Source organism: Dromiciops gliroides, chromosome 2, assembly GCF_019393635.1.
Source record: "Dromiciops gliroides isolate mDroGli1 chromosome 2, mDroGli1.pri, whole genome shotgun sequence".
In the NCBI taxonomy this organism is placed as follows: Eukaryota; Metazoa; Chordata; class Mammalia; order Microbiotheria; family Microbiotheriidae; genus Dromiciops; species Dromiciops gliroides.
In genome coordinates this window covers 139351195-139368663 of record NC_057862.1, presented here as the reverse complement: position 1 = coordinate 139368663, position 17469 = coordinate 139351195, and the positions used below count along the sequence as shown (strand labels likewise).

The 17469-nt window shown below is 37.5% G+C and overlaps 2 pseudogenes; one reads left to right on the top strand and one right to left on the bottom strand.

The window, feature by feature from the left end:
- Positions 1 to 1725: 1725 nt before the first annotated feature.
- On the bottom strand, positions 1726 to 4126 carry LOC122744305 (annotated as a pseudogene).
- Positions 4127 to 5088: 962 nt separating this feature from the next.
- LOC122738404 lies at positions 5089 to 6001 on the top strand (annotated as a pseudogene).
- Positions 6002 to 17469: the final 11468 nt, after the last annotated feature.

Here is a 17469-nt window from a genome sequence, read left to right as displayed (position 1 = left end):
TCTGAGTTTGTTTTTTCACAGTATGAACTTTGTATAACCCTGAGATGGTTTATATTAGATAACTGGAAGTCATCTAAAGAAATTAGGATTATTTGGCTTCAGAAGACAATGGTAGGTGGATAAAGCACCGGCCTTGGATTCAGAAGTACCTGAGTTCAAATCCGGCCTCAGACACTTGACACTTAACTAGCTGTGTGACCCTGGGCAAGTCACTTAACCCCCATTGCCCCGCAAAAAAACAAAACAAAACAAAACAAAATAAAACAAAACAAAACAAAGAAGACAATAGTGATAAGTTCTTCACCACTAAACATCAAGACCAACACTGCAATATCTTTTCTTTCAGAAAACTTGATGCAAAGAATAAACACCCATCTGTGGTTTGGCTTACATGTTCTCTAAAAGATCTTTTGTAGCTCACTTTAGAATTCTGCATAATTTCACATATTCCATCATGACAAGTAAGATTATCTTCAAGGTATCCACTCTACAAAATAATTAAATATCTATTTGTCTATCTATCTAATAGAGGGAATGAATGGAATTAATCCAAACCACGTTTAAAGAATTTAAGGGATTATTTTCCAAATAATGTCAAAGTAATTATCTATTTAATGGCAATATCTGAACTTCACAATTGATATGCTAAGGAGAACATCAGATTCAAAGAATCATGGGGATAAAAGAGACACTGAGAGGTGGGTAGTCTATGTCTATGCTCAGGCAGAATTTAAATCAAAGCAAACTGTAAGGTATTTTTCATCCTCAAAGCTACTTAAAATTATAATGGACTTTTACCAGGCAGCTACAAGGAAAAACATTCCCAATTTTCTAGAAAAGAATATTTAGACAAAATATCACTTATTAGAATTAAATGTTTCTTAGCTGGTCTTGTTATTTTTTCCTTTGGCACACTTATGACCAACATGCTACCAAATAAATACAACTGTTTAAAAAAGAAAATCCATCAAGATAATTTATGACCAGAAATATTTAATTTACATGGATCTTAATCGCTAAACATTCATTAAATAGGAAAAAGCAAATAATTTATGTTGTATATAAATATATTTCTTCAATAAAATCCATCTGATGCCTTATCAGTGAAAGTGATCCGAGCCAGCAAGTTCAAGCAAAGCTTGTTGACGGAGTATACCTGTTCTGGCCGCCAAACTAACCGTGCTTGGAAAGGCTCATTACTAGAAGGAAGTTACCAGAAGACTAAATTATTTTGGTCCCAGCAATTTTTTAAAAATGCTATTTACTAGTGGCACAAAGAAGGCTTTCAATGTGAATTAATAGCAGGTATATCTGTATCAATTAATACTTTAAGTATTGATATATGTACACATTACATTCCTTGTGTTTTTTCTTGACTATATGTATTCTCACATTTCTTTTTTTTTTTAGTGAGGCAATTGGGGTTAAGTGACTTTCCCAGGGTCACACAGCTAGTAAGTGTTAAGTGTCTGAGGCTGGATTTGAACTCAGGTACTCCTGACTCCAGGGCCAGTGCTCTATCCACTGTGCCACCTAGCTGCCCCCATATTCTCACATTTCTTAAGAAAAACTATTGTTAAGATAATATACATTTTTAGAAGATTGAAAAAATATGGAGACTTGGCTCACTAATCTGATGTTTACCTTCCCTGTTAGCATATTTAGTTGGTTCCATTTGAATAGTAACATACTGACTATTTTCACTTTTCAAGGACAAAGGCCTAGTTACATATATCCCATGTTGCTTTTGGTTTTCCAACTCTTCTTTGATTCAAGCATCCATGGAAATTTCTTTTTTTAAACCCCCCAGTGCAATTTCAGCAACTTTTTTTAGCTTTACAAAGTTGCGGCAAGCAGTTTTTGCCCCAAGCTCCTGAGCAGCTAACCAATAGGTTCTTCAGCTTTCTCAATATCCCCTTCAGCTAAGATTTGTTGATGTGCACTTCAAGTCCTGACTTCAGAAGAGCCCTATTACTTATGAGGGGTTCAAACTTATCATTTACTCCAAAATACTGAGTAGCTCCTTCCACTGGGTTTTATTTGAAGATTGTTGACTCTCAGACTCCTTTTTATTCCTCTGGGATGTTTTCTTTTATTCCCCTTGCTTGTAGAAATTCTTAAAGCTTTCAGTTCAGAATGCTTTTTATGTAATTCTTTTTTTGTCTTTTTTTCCATTTATTTAGAATTTTATTTTTCCCCCAATTACACGTAAAAACAATTTTAATGTTCATTTTTAAAACTTTGTGTTCCAAATTCTCTTCCTTGCTCCTTCCCTACCCTCCTTCCCTTAAGAATGCAAGCAATTCAGGGCAGCTAGGTGGCACAGTGAATAGAGCACCAGCCCTGAATTCAGGAGGACTGGCATTCAAATGCAGCCTCAGACACTTGACACTTACTAGCTGTGTGACCTGGGCAAGTCACTTAACCCCAATTGCCTCACCAAAAAAAAAAATAATAATAATAATAATGCAAGAAATTCAATATAAGGTATACATGTGTAGTCATGCAAAACATTTCCACATTAGTCAGGTTGTGAAAGAAAACAGAGAAAAACTTAAGAAAAAGAAAATTTTAAAAATATGCTTCAGACACCATCAGTTTTCTTTCTGGAGATGGATCACATTTTTCATAAGTCCTTCAGAGGTATCTTGAATCATTGCATTGCTGAAAATTGCCAAATCATTCACAGCTGATCATCTTACAATATTGTTGTTACTTTGTATAGAGTGCAGCTCACTTTGCATCAGCTAGTGTAAGTCTTTCCAGGTTTTTCTGAGATCATTTCGCAGTTAACTATTGCTAACTGAATTTCCCTCCATCCTACTTCCTCCCAGTGTTATTTACTCTATTTTCTATCTCCTTTCACCCTTTCTCTCCTCAAAGGTGTTTTGCTTTTGACTGCCCCCTCCCCCAATCTGCCCTTCCTTCTATCATCTCTCCCCCCTTATCCCCTTCCTTTCCTACTTTCCTGCAGGGTAAATACTCAATTGAGTGTGCATGTTATTTCCACTTTGAGCCAATTCTGATGAGAGTAAGGTCCACTCACTACCCAGCACCTCCTCCATCTTCCCCTCCACTGTATAAGCTTTTTCTTGTTTCTTTTCTGTAAGACACTTTACCATATTCCACATCTCCCTTTCCCTTTCTCTCAATGCATTCCTTTCTCACCCCTTAATTTTATTTTTAAAAGATATCATCCCTTCATATTCCACTCACACCTGTGCCCCCTGTCTAAACATACTACATCAAGCTACCCTAATAATTAGAAAGTTCTTGGGAGTTACAAGTATCATCTTCCCATGTAGGAATGTAAACAATTTAACCTTTGAATATCCCTCATGATTTCTTTTTCCTGTTTACCTTTTTATGCTTCTCTAGATTCATGTATTTGAAATTTAAATTTTCTATTAAGCTCAGATCTTTTCATCAAGAATGCCTTGGGGCAGCTAGGTGGCACAGTGGATAGAGCACTGGCCCTGGAGTCAGGAGTACTTGAGTTCAAATCCAGCCTCAGACACTTAACACTTACTTTAGTAATTAGAGTGCTTACTCGGTGCCCTTACTGTGATCTGCTTTCTCAAGTCCTTGGCAGTAAGCACAAGGACATTTATAGGCATGTACTGAGGCCCATCTTAGGAAAGGATTGAATTTGTAATCTTAGCCTTAAGATCATTCATAGAATGAGAATGTGAAAAGACAGTTTTGTTGTTACAAGAAAAAGTCTAGGGGGCAGCTAGGTGGCTCAGTGGATAGAGCACCAGCCCTGGAGTCAGGAGTACCTGAGTTCAAATCTGGCCTCTGTGTGACCCTGGGCAAGTCACTTAACCCCAATTGCCTCACTTAAAAAAAAAAAGAATGCCCAAAAGTCTTCTCTTTCAATGAATTCCCATTTTTTTCCCTTGAAGTTTTCACTCAGTTTTGCTGGGTAGGTGATTCTTGGTTGTAATCCCAGTTCCTTTGCCCTCTGCAGTATCATATTCCAAGCCCTCTGATCCTTTAATGTAAAAGCTGCTAGATCTTGTGTTATCCTGACTGTGGCTCCACAATATTTGAATTGTTTCTTTATGGCTGCTTGCAATATTTTCTCCTTGACCTGGGAGCTCTGGAATTTGGCTATAATATTCCTAGGAAGATGATGTCTAGACACTTTTTTTTGATCATGGCTTTCAGGTAGTCCAATAATTTTAAATTATCCCTCCTGGGCTTTATCCACTTCACCACCTAGCAGCCCCTAGGGAATTTATTTTAAATGAAAAATCCTGAGTTGAGCCACAATCCTAACATCTCAGAAGAGGCTGAACTCTGCTTAGTATTTATATTTATATCTATATCTAGTAAGCCCCTGGCCAATTTGTGGCTGAGGAAAAATTCAGTTTACTGGAAACATTTGTGTTAAGTGTCAGGCATGAGAAAGGGAAGTTGGGGAAAGGTATGACCTTTTTGAGGTACTTTTCTTCATCTGGGTTTCCCTTTCCTGTCTGCCTGTAGAGCTAATGACTCCCCTGGATATCTGTTCTCTGACATAGATCAGGCCTCCCTTTGCTTCCTGCTAATCTTTTCCAACCTCTCCAATTCAGAGGCTCAGGATCTCTTCCCTCCCCCTCCCCCCCCCCCCCGCCCCATTTTGAGATAGCACTCCCTTTTATACACATGACTTAGAGCACCACCCAGCCTTGCACACAACCAGAACAAGGTTACCAGCCCAGTTAATGCTATCTTCTGATTATTTTGAGAGTCAATGAGGGTTGAGTGACTTGCCCAGGGGTCACACAGCTAGTAGGTGTCAAGTGTCTGAGGCTGGATTTGAGCTCAGGTCCTCCTGAATCCAGGGCCAGTGTCCTGATTTTTTTATTCAATTAACATGTTCTCATCTAGTTGAGGCACCAGAGCAAAAATGGGTTGGTTTCAACCTCACCCTGATGTAAGGAAAAACCTTCTAATTAGAGTTATCTAAAAGTGTGAGGGGCTGCTCAGAGATTTCTTTTTACTGCGGGTCTTCAGGTGAGGCTGGATGTCCACTTGATTGGATATGTAGAAAGGATTCCTCTTCAGAGCAAGACAAATTCTTCTTGATTTTGTTATTTTAAAATGGAGAAATATGAGAAACTAGGCCTGGTTGGTAAGGGAAACTATGGAGCAGTGATGAAGTATAGGAATAAAGACAATGGAAGAATAGTGGCCATCAAGAAATTCCTGGAGAGTGAAGATGATAAAATAGTCAGAAAGATTATCACATGAGAAATCAAGCTATTGAAGCAATTGAGGCATGAGAATTTGGTGAATCTCCTGGAAATGTATAAGAAAAAGAAATTCTGTTACCTGGTATTTGAATTTGTGGACCACACTATACTTGATGACTTGGAGCTCTTTCCAAATGAACTGGAATACCAAAGAGTTAAAAAGTATTTGTCTTGTATTATTAAAGGAATTGAATTTTATCACAGTCACAATATTATATACAGAGTTATAAAGCCAGAGAAGATGCTGATCTCTGAGTCTGGCATAGTGAAGCTGTGTGACTTTGGGTTTGTTCACATGCTAGGAAAACCCGAGGAAGTGTACATTGATTATGTGGCAACTCATTGGTACAGGGCTCCAGAATTTTTGGTTGGAGACATAAAGGATCACAAGGCTGTTGATATGAGCCATTGGTTGTTTGTTGATTGAAATGTTCGTGGGATAACCCCTTTTTTCCTGAGGATTCTGATATTGATCAGCTATATCATATTGTGAAATGTTTGGTTAATTTAATTCCAAGACATCAGGAACTGTTCTATGAGAACCCACTCTTTGCCAGTGTGGAATTGCCTGAAGTTGAATAAACCGAGTCTCTTGAAAGCCACCGTCCAAAGCTCCCGCAGTGATAATTGATATAGCAAAAAAATGTTTACAGATTGATCCTGACAAAAGGCCCTTCTGCAATGAACTCCTGCTCCATAACTTCTTTTATCAGGATGGATTTGCTGAGAGGTGTGACACAGGGTGCTTTTTTCATTATTAAACTTGCTGTGGTACAAACAAGGTCACGGTTTTGGTTCTTGGGAAAAAAATCTCTTGGATATATTTTCCAAGTCAGTTGTTTTTCCAATGAGATTTCACATTGCCTTCTATTTTTTTTTCATTCTTTTGGTTCTGCTTTATTGTTTCTTGATTTCTCATAAAGTCATTAGCTTCCATTTGCTCCATCCTAATTTTAAGGAGTTATTTTCTTCAGAGAGCTTTTGTACCTCCTTTTCCATTTGGCCAACCTTCTCAAAGTATTCTTTTCCTCATTTTGTACCTCTTTTACAATTTGGCCCAGTCTGTTTTTTAAGGTGTTATTTTCTTCAGTATTTTTTTGTGTCTTCTTTACCAAGTTTTTTTTACTTTTTTCCATGCTTTTCTTGTATCATTCTCATTTCTCTTTCCACTTTTTCCTCTACCTGTCTTACTTTAATTTAAAAGTCCTTTTTGAGTGTTTCTATGGCTTAAGACCAATTCATATTTTTCTTGGAAGCTTTGGATGAAGGAGCTTTGACTTTGTTATCTTCTTCTGAGGGTGTATTTTGATCTCCCTTGTTACCACAGAAACTTTCTATGATCAGTATTTTTTCTGTTTACTCATTTTCCCAACCTATCTCTTGATTTTTAACTCTCTGTTAAAGTGGGGCACTGCTTCCAGGGTAGAGGGTGAACTATCCCATGCTTCATGGGGTTCATGCAGCTGTTTTCAGAGATACTTCTAGGAATTTATGTTTTAGTTCTTCCAAAGGCACATGGTTTAAGGAGAAGTATGTTTACTCTTCTCCTGGCCTGTGCTCTGGTCTGCAAGGAAGGGTGTGCCTGCTTTTCTGCCCTGGAACTATGAACAGAGTCCCATTCCGATGTGGCCACAAGCTCCAGAATGCTTGAGCTCCTCCCCCACCTGAGACCACCACCCAAGACTGTGACCTGGATCTGACTTTAGGCAAAAAAACAGTGCTGGAAAAGAGATTAATGTAATCTCCTTCTGGCCAATTGTTTGACGCCCTTACCACCTGTGGGCCGAGTTCAGTATTTGAAAAAAAAGAGAGAATCTGACTTCTTCAATCACACCATCTCCCTTAACTTCCTTTGAAGTAAGTTGCAAGATTTTCAATGTGGTCTCTCCTCAGAGCTCAACTCAATATAACTTTCATTCATCCCGGGAGGTAACAGTTCACTCCACATCTTTTCTGACCCTGTGATACAGGTCATCTTCATATTTTACTACTTTTATAAAATAAAGTATTTTATTTTTTCCTGTTACATGTAAAGATAGTTCTCAACTTTTGTTTATACAAGCTTTCCAATTTCAGATTTTTCTCCCTCCCATATTTTACTACTTTAATGAAAAAAGCAAATTCCTTGTATTATTGTGTCTCAGAGCTTTTTATGCAAACATGCAAAAGCAACAGACTCTTCCAATGACCCTGAAAGAAATTTTTTTCACCTATCATAAGAGTCATCAAATTTAACACCCGCAGGTATGTGAATCTTCACATTTTTAGAAGATATTGTCAAGAACTGGGAACAGAATATAGAGCTCTTCATTACCACACAGATGTTCACTGGCTTTCAAGAGGACAAATCTTGAAGCATTTGTTCAAACTAAGGGCAGAAGTTTCACTTTTTCTAAAGAAAAAGGGAAAAAAGAAAACTTGCTCTTGGAACACTTTGAAAGAAAATACTTTATCCAGTAGTTGGTCTAACTGGTAGGTATTTTTAACCATATAAAATAAAAATTTCAATTCAAGGTCTTAAAGTCACTATTATAGATGCTACTGAAAAATTGCAAGCTTTTTGGGGGGCTTAGCTGCTGATATGGAAAAAGAGTGGAGGCTGATATACTTAGAGACTTTCAAATGCTAGAGGAAGTGCTTTCCCCAGGTGGAGTTGAGATAAAAAAAATTCTCTCTCAATTTCTTTTAAAAGATAAATTCATGAACTCCTGGAAATACTTTAGAACCCTTTAAAAAGGTATTTCTATCTTGATGCCAGGATCATGGATTTGGAATCCTTTTCTTTCTGGTATAAGTTATATTAAAGATGTTGACCTAGTTAAAGATGAATTCATTGATCTTAGGACAAAAAAAATGGAGTCACACAAAAAGCCTTAGTGCATTCTGGCATTCCTTGAAAGAAGCTAATCCTTACCCTGTCAAGATGAGCTATGAAAGTTGTCATTCTATTTGAAGCACCAAATCCCTGCAAATTGGGGTTTCTAACATTTATAACCATCAAAACAAACAAAAAACAACTCAAAATCAATTGAATATCCAGTATGATATGTGTTGCCTTTTCAAAAACAACCCCACAATTTAATATTTTTAATTCAAGCTAAGCAACAATAACCTTCACATGGCATGTTTTTTAAAAAATAAAATGTGGGTAGCTAGGTGGTGCTGTTGATAAAGCAGAGACCCTGGATTCAGGAGGCCCTAAGTTCAAATCCAACCTCAGACACTTGACAGTTACTAGCTGTGTGGTCCTAGGCAAATCACTTTATCCTCATTGTCCCAAACACATGCACAAAATAAAATAAAATAAATGCAACTTCAAGGGGGCAGCTAGGTGGCACAGTGGATGAAGCACCGGCCCTGGATTCCGGAGGACCCGAGTTCAAATCCAGCCTCAGACACTTGACACTTAACTAGCTGTGTGACCTTGGGCAAGTCACTTAACCCCAAATGCCTCACCAAAAATGCAACTTCAACTTGTCTATTTTAGACATATTATTTTATTATTAATATGTTAGTAATGAAGCAATGCATTGCTGTATTTTTTATAACTATATTTCATTTATTCTGTTATTCTAGGTATTTTATTTTATGCTTTTGAAAACATCATTCTTAGAAGGGGCCCAGAGGCTTCAAACTGTTTATGGGGACCATGATGCAAAAATGTTTAAAAATGTTTGTCATATTGTGTGGTTTAGATAGTAATCATGTTACAAAAAAAGAAAAAGCAAATTTGCCACAGGGCTTCACAATGACTATTCATCTCTCACAAGCATTTACTCATTCCCCTCAAATCTTCTGACTATATGATATACCAAATAACACAATAGTGGCCCCAAGCATCTCACTCAATGGCACTCCTCCTTCACTCTACTTTTTTATTTCAACTTTGCTACTACTCCACAGCAGGGCGCTGATATTGAGGTGCATTGCACTGAACTTTCTGATGTGTGTGTAGCTAGAAAATGCAAGTTGGATAGAGAGTGGTGACTGAATTATGAATAATTAGACTGGAGTTAGGGCGTGTGTGTATTTGATGATTTGAGAAGGGAAATTCAGATAAAGGTAAGTGCTTTTTGTTTTGGCCATGTTGGACTCTCTAACCCACTTAGAGTTTCTTAGGGTTATTATTTAGTTTATTCTTTTAATTGCTTTTCTAGTATTATTACAGCTAATATCTCCAGGACGGAGTCAAAAATAATGGTCAGATTAGGCAGTCTTACCTAACTTCTGTGTTGAATATAAAGGGTTCTAAGATTACTCCATTACTCCATTTTTTCCATTTCTCCATCTGTGGTTCAAATAAATGTTTGCTATTATGTTAAGGAAAAATTTTTCTGATCCAATTTGATTTACATAGGGGAGGAGCAGTATGCAAAATTTGAAGGTGAAAGAGACAGGGACAAAATAGCAATGTGGAGAGGAATACTGGCTTTTCCTGATCTTGTAGCAATGGAGTCAGAATACCCCTGTTCCATTAACCTACTGTCATTTAGACATGAACAGGGGAAGTGGGTGACCCCAACTGACCATAGCTTGGAGGTGTGACTATGTAAAGGGGAAGAAAACTCAGGGTGTTGTTCAGTTTGTGATAACCAGTGCACACTATACTGTCCAGCAAGAGCGAAATGAAACTTTAAGCAGCAGCAAGTTTACTTTGTGAGAATAAATCAGAAATCCTCTTTTTTGGTCACTTTGATTTTTTTAATAATATTTTATTTCCACCAGTTAAATGTAAAAGCAATTTTTAACATTCATTTTTAAAATTTTTGATTTCCAAATTCTGTCCCTTTTTTTCCTCTCTCCCCTCCCTAAGATGGTAAGCAATATGACATGTTATACATGTTCGATCAGATAAAACATTTCCACATTAGTCATTTTATGCAAAAAGACAAAAAAGAAAGAAAGTGAAATATAGTATGCTTCAGTCAGTATTCAGGCAACATTAGCTCTTTCTCTGGTGTCAGATAGCTTTTTTTATCATGAGTCCTTTGGGATTGTCTTGGATCATTGTATTGCTGAAAATAGCCAAGTCATTCACGATTCTTCAACATACAATATTGCTTACCTGTGTACAATGTTCTCCTGTTTCTGTTAACTTCACTTTTTATCAGTTCATGTAAGTCTTTCTAGGTTTTTATGAAATAATCCTGCTTATCATTTCTTACGGCACAAAAATATTCCATTAAATTCATATTCTACATGTTCAGCCATTCCCAAATTGTTGGGCATCCCCTTAATTTCCAATTCTTAGCCACCACAAAAAGAACTGCTATAAATAGTTTTGTGCAAATAGGTCCATTCTCTTTTTAAAAAAAATACATCTGGGGGTAGCTAGGTGGCACAGCAGATAAAGCACTGGCCCTGGATTCAGGAGGACCTGAGTTCAAATCCAGCCTCAGGCACTTGACACTTACTAACTGTGTGAACCTGGGAAAGTCACTTAACCCTCATTGCCCCCCTCCCAAAAAAATCTCTTTGGGATACAGACCTAGAAGTGGTATTACTGAATCAAAGGGTATGTAGCCTTTTGGACATAGTTCCAAATTGCTCTCCAGAATGGTTCAATCAGTTCACAACTCCACCAACAGTGCATTAGTGTCTTTCTATTTCTTGTTATGGGACTTTGTTGGTAATATATAGAAATGCTTATGATTTGTGTGGGTTTATTTTATAGCCTGAAACTTTGCTAAAGTTGCTAATTATTTCAACTAAGTTTTTAGTTGATTCTCTAGGATTCTCTAAGTATACCATCACATCATCTGCAAAGAGTGGTAGTTTTGTTTACTCACTGCCTATTCTATTCCTTCAATTTCTTTTTGTTCTCTTATTGCTATAGCTAGCATTCCCAGTAGTACAAAATTGAATCATAGTGGTGTTAATAGGCATACTTGCTTCACCACTGATTTTATTGGGAAGGCTTCTAGATTATCCCCATTACATATAATGCTTGTTGATGGGTTTATATTAATATCACTTATCACTGATAACAACCTCAGGGCCCCTACATCCAAAGATTTCAAGAAAAATATCAAATTGGTCTCAGGCCATGTAATCACTTAAAAGGGACTTTGAAGAGAAAGTAGGAGAGATATAAGGAAGATTTATAGAGGCAGAGGAATGAATGGAAAGAGAAATAAGAGCAATGCAGGAGAGTCATGAGAAAAAAAGTCAACAGCTTGAAAAGCCAAAGGGAAAAGGAGATAGAAAAGCTCTCAGAAGAAAATAATTGCCTAAGAATTAGGATAGAACAAATGGAAGCTAGTGACTTTGAGAAACCAAGACACAGGAAAGTCAATCCAAACGGATTAAAAAAAAAAATTAGAGGGCAATATGAAATATCTCCTTGGAAAAACAGCTGACCTGGAAAATAGATCATTTGAAATTCATTGGACTACCTGAAAACCATGATCAAAATATTACAAGCTTCATTTATTCCTCTGCTCGCTAATATTTTTAATAGGAATAGTTCTGCCTTTTGTCAAAGACTTTTTCTGCATCTATTGAAATAATGCTATGTTTTCTGTTGGTTTTGTTATAGATACAGTCAATTATGCTGATAGTTTTCCTAATATTAAATCAGCCCTGCATTCCTGGTATAAATCCCACCTGGTCACAGTGTATAATTCTTGAGATGTATTGCTGTAATCTCCTTGCTAGTATTCTATTCAAAATTTTTGCATTGATATTCATTAGGGAAATTGGTCTATCATTTTCCTTTTCTATTTTCACTCTTTCTGGTGAAGGTATCAGGACCATATTTGTCATTAAAGGAATTTGGCAGGACTCCACCTATTTTTCAAGATAGTTTATATAGTATTGGGATTAATTGTTATTTAAATGTTTGGTCAAATTGGCTTGTGAATCCATCTGGCCCTTTTCTTTTTAAGAATCAAATTAACATAAAGGACAACTAATTCCAATACTATACAAACTATTTGGAAAAATAGGTGAAGAAGGAATCCTACCAAATTCCTTCTATGAGACAAATATGGTGCTGATACCTAAACCAGGAAGAACAAAAAACAGAGAAAGAAAATTATAGACCAATCTCCCTAATGAATATTGATGCAAAAATTCTAAATAGAATATTAGCAATGAGATTAAAGCAATTTATCACCAGGATAATACACTGTGACCAGGTGGTATTTATAACAGGAATGCAGGGCTGGTTCAATATTAGCAAAACTATCAACATAATCGACCACATTAATAACAAAACTAACCAAAAATCATATGATTATCTCAATAGATGCAGAGAAAGCCTTTTGATAAAATACAGCACCCATTCCTATTAAAAATACTAGAGAGTGGGGGTGGCTAGGTGGCGCAGTGGATAAAGCACTGGCCCTGGATTCAGGAGTTCCTGAATTCAAATCCAGCCTCAGACACTTGATACTTACTGGCTGTGTGACCCTTGGCAAGTCACTTAACCCCCATTGCCCTGCAAAAACACACACACACACTAGAGAGAATAGGAATAAATGGAGCTTTCCTTAAGATGATAAACAGTGTCTATCTTAAACCATCAGTAAATATTATATGCAATCGGAATAAGTTAAAAGCATTCCCAGTAAAATCAGGGGTGAAACAAGGATGTCCATTATAACCACTATTATTCAATATTGTACCAGAAATGTTAGCCTTAGCAATAAGAGAAGAAAAAGAAATCGAAGGAATTAGAATAGGCAAGGAAGAAGAAAACTATCACTCTGCAGATGATATGATAGCATACTTAGAAAATCCTAAAGAATCAACTAAAAAATTATTTGAAACAATTAACAACTTTAGCAAAGTTGCAGGATATAAAATAAACCTACGAAAATCATCAACACTTCTATATATGACCAACAAAGTCCAGCAACAAGAGATAGAAAGAGAAATTCCATTAAAATAACTGTAGACTTGATGCTTACTAGCTGTGTGACCCTGGGCAAGTCACTTAACCCTCATTGCACTGCAAAAACAGATAGGGGCAGCTAGGTGGCACAGTGGAATGAGCACCCGCCCTGGAGTCAGGAGTACCTGAGTTCAAATCCTGCCTCAGACCCTTGACACTTACTAGCTGTGTGACCCTGGGCAAGTCACTTAACCCAATTGCCTCACCAAAAATAAATAAATAGATAGATAGATGAATAAATATATAAATGATTGTAGACAATATTAAATACTTGGGAGTCTACCTGCCAAGGCAAACCCAGGAACTATATGAACACAATTGCAAAACACTTTCCACACAAATAAAATCAGATCTAAACAAATGGGAAAATATAAGTTGCTTATGGATAAGCCATGCTAATATAATAAAAATGACAATTCTACCCAAATTAATTTACTTATTTAGTGTCATACCAAACTACCAAAAAGTATTTCAGAGAGCTAGAAAAAACAAAATTCATATGGAAGAACAAAAGGTCAAGATATCAAGAAAATTAATGAAAAAAGGTAAAGGAAGGTGGCCTAGCTGTACTACATCTAAGACTATATTATAAAGCAGCAATCATCAAAACTAGTTGGTACTAAGAAATACAGAGGAGGATCAGTGAAATAGGTTAGGCACACAAATAGATCTAGATGTTGGAGAAGATGTGGACTCTGGAAAACTGGAACACTGAGTGAGCTCTCAAACTCATGACATGATCACTCCAAAAAACATCCAAATAATAACATAGGACAATGCCTGGAACAGCAAAACCCACAGAAGAATGTGCTGAAATCATCTTCTAACCAAGAATATCTTGGAATGTCAGAAGAAGGAAGCTGTTGTGCTGATACAGGAGTGGAGCCCAACTGCACAGTCACCCTGACACAGATCCAGTCCCAGGAAGGCCTTACCAGAGAAGGAGACCCCCAGAGCCTCTGAATCAGCTGCAGCACCAGTGTCATCTGGAACTAAGCTCACAGTCTGGCGAGAGGGCTGAGCCCTGGGCAGGGGGGAGACTACACGGGTCTATGCTGGAGCTGAGGCAGAACTTGGGTTTTTCATCCCTACTGAGAACCAAGAGGTAGGCTTGAGTAGCATTGGCCCAGGTGGGGAGGGGCACAAACTCGTCAGAGTTGACAACCACAGCACACAAAGCTGTTTGATTAGCAAGTTGGCCTGGGGTCATCTATGGACCAGGGAACAGGCCAGGTGAGTGAAGAACCTGATCCTCCTTAAATCATACCACCTGGGACTTCTTAAGCTTGAGATACTGCAGCCTGGAAACAGTGCCCCACTTTAGGGAGCTAAAAGTCTAGTAAAAGAAATGCAAGATGAGCTGACAGAGAAAGATGAGGACCATAGAAAGTTTCTTTAGTGACAAGGAAGATTGAGGTGCACCCTCAGAGGAAGATGTCAACATCAGGGCCCCTATATCTAAAGCTTCCAAGAAAAATATGAAATGGTCTCAGGCCATAGAGGAGCTCAAAAAGTACTTTGAAGATAAAGTAAGAGGGGTAGAGGAAAAAAATAGAAAGATAAATGAGGGTGATGCAGGAAAGACATGAGAAAAAAGTCAACAGCTTGAAAAGCCAAATGGAAAAGCTCTCTGGTGAAAATAATTGCCTAAGAATTAGGATTGAACAAACGGAAGCTGGTGACTTTATGAGAAACCAAGACACAATAAAGCAAATCCAAATGAATAAAAAACAGAGGGAAATGTGAAATATCTTCTGGGAAAAATGGCTGACCTGAAAAATAGGTCCAAGAGAGATAATTTGAAAATTATTGGTCTACCTGAAAACCATGATCAAGGAAGAAGCTTAGACACCATCTTCCAAGATATTCTCAGGGAAAATTGCCCTGAAATTCTAGAAGAAGCTAAAATAGAAATTGAAAGAATCCACCAATCACTTCCAGAAAGAAATCCCAAAAGGAAAACTCCCAGGAATATCATAGCCAAATTCCAGAGCTCTCAGGTCAAGGAGAAAATATTGCAAGCTGCCAAAAAGAAAGAATTCAAGTACTGTGGAACCCCAGTCAGGATAGCACAAGATCTAGCAGCTTCTACATTAAAGGACCAGAGGGCACAAAATATGATATTACAGAGGGCAAAGGAATTGGAATTACAACCAAGAATCACCTACCCAGCAAAACTGATCATAATCTTTCAGAGGAAAATATGGGACTTTAATTAAAAAAAACGAATTTCAGGTATTCGTGATGAAAAGACCTGAACTGAATGGCAAATTTGACTTTCAAATACAAGACCCTAGAGAACTGTAAAAAATTGGAGTTGGGGGACATACCTGGGGTGACTCTCTTGTGTCTGAACTCAGGTTTGGGCTGGGATCCCCCTGGGTCCAGGGGTGATGCTTTGTCCACTGTGTCACCTAGCTGCCCCATGATGACATCTTTAGGGTTAAATTGAGGTGTGAGGGGAATACACTGGGGGAGGGAGAAGGGCAGAGGTGAAATCCTACATGAAAGAAACGGGAAAAGGCTTATGGAGTGGGGTAAGAGATGGGGGAAGGGAAGGGCATTAAATCAACTTTACATTCATCAGAAAAGGCTCAAAGACCTTAAACTTATCAGAGTTGCCTCAAGTTGCACTCGCGCACTCTCGCACTCGCACTCACGGAATAATCTATTTAATCTGGGTAGTAAATAAGCCTAACACTCATCAGAATTGGCTCAAAGACCTCAATCTCATCAGAATTGGTTCAAGGAGGGAATAACATACACACTCAATTGGGTGGAGTAATCTCTCTAAACCAGCAGGAAAATAGGAGGGGAAGGGGATAAAGAGAGAGGGGCAAAAGAAGGAAGGGCAGATTGGGGGAGGAGACAGACAGAAGCAAATCCCTTTTGAAGAGGGATAGGATGAAAGAAGATGGATAATTGAATAAATATCATGGGTAAGGGAATAGGATGGAGGGGAAACAGTTAACAATAGTAATCATGAAAAAGAGAAAAGGAGGAAAATTGTACAAAAAATATTTATAGCAACTCTTGGTGGAGGTTAAGAATTGAGAATCAAGGGAATGTCCATCAATTGAGGAATGATGGGAAAAGCTGTGTTATATGATTGTAGTGGAATGGTCTTGTGCTACAGGAAATGACAAACAGGGCGATCCCCGAAAAACCTGGAAAGACTAATGAACATTGATGTATAGTGAAGTAAGCAGAGCTGGGAGGACATTGTGTGTAGTGACAACAGTATTGTTCAATGAGAAATTGTGAATGACTTAACTATTCTCAGCAGTGAAATGATCCAAGACAATCCCAAGCAACTAATGAGGAAGCTTACCATGCACCCCTATAGAAAGAACTGATAAAGAGAACACTTGTGGATTGTACATATTTAACCTGATTGTGATCTTGTGGAGGGGTGAGGAAAGGGAGGAAGAAAAATTTAGAACTCTAAATCTTATGAAAATCAATGTTGCAAACTACCCTTACATGTAACTGGAAAATAAAAAATAAATGTTTGTTGCTGAAGGAAAAAAAAAAAAAAAGAATGATTCAGATGGAGGTTGTATGGCACTATCCCTTCCCAGGTATTTTTCAGACAAATAGCTGTGCAACTATGCTTCTCCTATCCTGTACTGATGAAGCTTATTTTTGAAACTGAATGTATTATTTTGCCTTTATCCTCATGGAATTTCATCTTAATGAGTTCAGTCAAATATAATATTCTAACCTGTCAAAAAAAAAAAAAAAGAATTGGACATCGAAGGAATGGCCATCAATTGGGGAATGACTAAACAAGCTGTGGTATATGATTGTAATGGAATATTATTGTGTTATAAGAAATGACAAGGATGATTTCAGAAAAACCTGGAAAAAATGACCTGACGTATAGTGAAGTGAGCAGAACCAGGAGAACATTGTGCACAGTGACAGCATTATAGCTCTGAGCAATTGTGAATGACAACTACTCTCAGCAATACAATGATCCAAGACAATCCCAAAGGACTAATGAAGCATAATATCCACCTCCAGAGAAAGAATTGATCTTGATTGAACACAGACTGAAGCATGCTATTTTGTGCTTTCTCTTTTTTTTACTTGTTTTTTTATGTAAAATGACTAATATGGTAATGTTTTACATAATTGCACATGTATAATCTATAATAATTGCTTGCAATCTTGGGGAGGGGGTGGGGAGGGAGGGAATGAGAGAGGGATAGAATTTGGAATTCAAAACTTTAAATAAATAAATTTTTAAAAAAGAAAAAAAAAGAACGAAGGACAAGGGGCAGCTAGGTGGTGCAGTGGATAGAGCACCGGCCATGGATTCAGGAGGAC